The 3,743-nt window shown below is 46.4% G+C and overlaps 1 pseudogene; it reads right to left on the reverse strand.

Moving 5' to 3' along the window:
* Positions 1–368: 368 nt before the first annotated feature.
* On the reverse strand, positions 369–493 carry LOC136637169 (5S ribosomal RNA; annotated as a pseudogene).
* Positions 494–3,743: the final 3,250 nt, after the last annotated feature.

Genomic DNA, 3,743 nt, shown 5'->3' on the forward strand with positions numbered 1-3,743 from the left:
ATGGTAATAGTATCGTTATATGTTATAGGGGTGTTGTAATGTGACTGATAATATGTAAGCATAATTCTTTAGGAAATGTACTGTACAATATTAACTATTCTTGTTATTTTAATGCCAAAACAAGTCAGTTACAAAATAAGCACCATACTTGCCACAGTGTTGCTTAACTTTAGTAAAAGTCATTTTTAAAACATAGCATTTATATAGAGCATTTGATATGCTGAAGGTGCTTCATGTACAATCATTCATTTATAGCCGTGTAAGATTGGACAATATTATACCTATATTGCAGGAGTTGGTTAAGGCTGAGAGAATGGTTGGTTAATGGTTGGTTAAGGCAATCTTCAGTCTCAAAAGACTATGGTATAAGCCTACAGCACCCGGTATTCCCAAGTGGTCTCCCATCCAAGTACTAACCAGGCCTGACCCTGCTTAGCTTCCAAGATCAGACGAGATCGGGCATGTGCAGGGTAAGAGAAGGGTGACTCATAGCCCAATACTATCCATTGCCATTCTCTAGCATGCAACTGTGCCAGTACAGCATGTCCTGCATGCTATGGCGGGGGAGGGGGGAGCAACCAGAAGGCTGAGGTAAGTAAAAAAACATATCCCTCAGTAGGCCTTCTGGTCACCTGTGGGTCTCCATACCAGCTATGTAGTTGGCATAAATCCAAAGAGAGGAAGGGAGAGAATCAGGCTGGGAAATTGAGGATAGGATCCCAGTGCAAGTCGCTGCTGCTGGGATCCACTCTCCAGCCCCTGAAACTCCCCCTGCCCTCCTCCTCCCTACCCATGACTCACCTGCTCTGCCACTTTACCTGATCAGGTACAGCCTGGGTAAGCCATTGGTGCATGTGGGGAGCAGCCAGCCATTTCCTCTGACAGTACCTCACTCTTGGCAGCAATGCACCACTTACGGTGCTGCAGCAGTATTTGTGACAGTGGAACATGGGTTTCACTATCAAAGCTGCATGACAGGATTGGGCCTCAAGTTAAGATTTGAACCAAGGACTCTTCTAATCAAAGCACACCCTCTTAGCCACTACACTACTGAATTCCATTCACTTTGGACTATCCGTCCACAAAACGGAATGCTCCATTTTGGGCCTTGTTCATTCTAGCATTTGTGACTGAGGTACCAGTAAATTTGGGCTGCAATCCTCTAGATGTGTTCTTAGGAGTACCCCCTACTGAGCACAACAGGGCTTACTTTTAATATGCATAGGATTGCACTGTTGGAAGTTAATGACAAACTTAAGGTCAATTCAGGTAACTCCATCCTCCATAGCCACTCATGAGTGTATCTGGTTATGCTCTGCTCCTCAAGTCACTGCTGTTCATTTAGTTACTATTAAACATCAGCACTCTTGTGTCTAAATATTTGCTTTTTGGAGACTGACATCATGAACAAGTTCAAGGAAGGACACTGTGTGCATTTTGTGCATATATTTAACAAATAATAGGTCAATAGTGCAAGAGAAATTAGAGAAGGGCTCCACTAGTTTAAGAGGTAGCAGGGAGCCAAAGGCATTGTTTTGGCTGTAATGCTGTCCTGACTATGAACTTTTGGTGGTTGCCAGCTTGTCATGAAGAGATTTGGGTATCTAGAAAGAAGAAAAGTTTCCAATTAATTACATTGTATCTCACCCTTTCTCCAAGAAGCTGTGGGCAGCATATATGATTCTGTAGGTAGACTAAGAGATAATGAGTGGCACAAGGTTACCTAGAAAGCTTTTTCGGCTGAGTAGATGTCTCTGATCCTAGACTTGAAACCTCACCATCACACCACACTAACTCTCAGTTTGATGCAAATCTGAAAATTGCTGCTTCAGTTGAAGCGGCTGATAAATTGTGAGAGAAGCCATATCCCTCTGCAGATGCTTTTAAAAGGGGAATGCTGTGGTCTTAGAGCAGTGGTTCCCAAACTGTGAGCCATGGCTCCCCAGGGAGTTGCAGAAACCAGCTAGGGGAGCTGTGGAATCCTCATGAAAAAGTTGCTGCCCTATACAATATATAGAACTGGAGCCCTAATGGAGAGATGTGGCCAATGGCCAGGAGGTCAAGGGAGCTGCCAGTGAATAAAATTTGAGAACCAGTACTTAGAGCCTTGGTAACATTTGTATTAAACATGTCCCTAAAACTATCAATGTCTATAAGCCATGATGGCCAGGGCCAGCCAACACCTTGTGCAGCGCAATCCTATCTTGCACTGGAACAGGCAGGCCAGGAAGCCTGCACTGTATCCAGCACAAGATTGGGGCCAGAATCGGCTCAGCCAGAAGCAAGAGGAAACTCTTCCCTTTACCCCCGGGTAAGCCACCATAGCCCCAATGGGTCTCCTTGGACCTAAGGAGATGATGCAAGTCTGAGGAGACTGGAGTAGCTTGGAGCCACTCCTCGCTGGTCGGGGAATGGGGTTGGGATCCAGCATAACTGCTGGGTCCCAGCCCCACCTCCTGCTCCCTGCCTGCCCCCTGGAACGCCCTCCGCCTGCTCTCCCCCCACCCCAGAATACCTCCCTCCCACCTCCTCCCTGCCCTCCCCAGACCCCTGCATCGGCTGAGCTCGGCTGGCACAGCCTTCCCTTTCTGCATTGTGGGCTGGCATCTGTCCCTGTGCCAGCCCAGCCGACACACAAGGAGGCGCAAATGTGCTTTATGGCATATTTGCAACCCTCCTGGGCCGGTGTAAGGGACTTGTGCTGGCCTAACCAGTAGTTCGGATTGCACCCTTAATGCCTGAGGCGGTATGCCAAATGCTATCCCCCAGCCTCTGCACCTCCCACTCTCCAGTGCTCTAGCTCAGCACTCAACACTCTCTTCCCCTCTTTTCTAGCTCTGTCCCCTTCTTCCTTTTCCAATCCAGTTAGTGGTAGCAGAAGAGGGAGCAGTGGAGGCAAGTGGGTGGACACAAATGGGCACCCCAACCACCAATTTACTGTTTGAAGTGACCAGTTGGCCTCATGGTTGGGCTAGCCCTGTTTAGGGTTGTATAGCACCTTGAGTTTCTGAGCCACTATGCCACTGCTTACCGGGGGGGACGGACAACAGTGAGCCAGGTTGTATGACCAGTTCTTCCTGTGGGCTTCCCAGAGGCATAGTGGTTAACCACTATGGGAAGGAGGTTACTGGACTAGATAGACCTTTGGCCTGATCCAGCATCAATCTTGTTATGTTTTTACTAATCTTTACATCGATAGTGTTCGAGGAGATATTTTTCTCAGGGTGTGGGACCCACACTCCACCTCAATAGCTAACATCTCTACATGAATAATAATTATGTGTACATTGTGCCACATGTCAGTAGGTATATTTACCTAGTCAGGTCAAATATCTGGCTGTGTGCACTGACTGTTAAAGTAATGTATGATCTAATGTGTACTAATTGGATACAAGTCAAGTATTGACAAAGAGGCTGAGGCTGCAATTCTGTAGACATTTACCGGTGCGTAAGCCCCATTGAACATAATGGGATTTACTTCTAAGTAGACATGCTCAGTATTACTGAGCTGTTAAAGGAAGAGGCAAGTCTTGCAGTGATCATGACAAGTGAATAAATCTCATCAAATAAATTTCCCTGTGGAAATGTTTGGTGGAGTTGACGCTGGCTGCATGCCCTGTAGTTCTGTAAGGGTGGTGGAGAGTTCTAGTTGAATTTGATCTTAATTTTGATCAAAAATTATGGTGCTTTTGATGAAAATTTGATGCAAGAGGTGAGGCTGTGTTCTTCGAGTCACAAGTCTG

Source organism: Tiliqua scincoides, chromosome 1 (genome assembly GCF_035046505.1).
Source record: "Tiliqua scincoides isolate rTilSci1 chromosome 1, rTilSci1.hap2, whole genome shotgun sequence".
NCBI lineage: Eukaryota > Metazoa > Chordata > Lepidosauria > Squamata > Scincidae > Tiliqua > Tiliqua scincoides.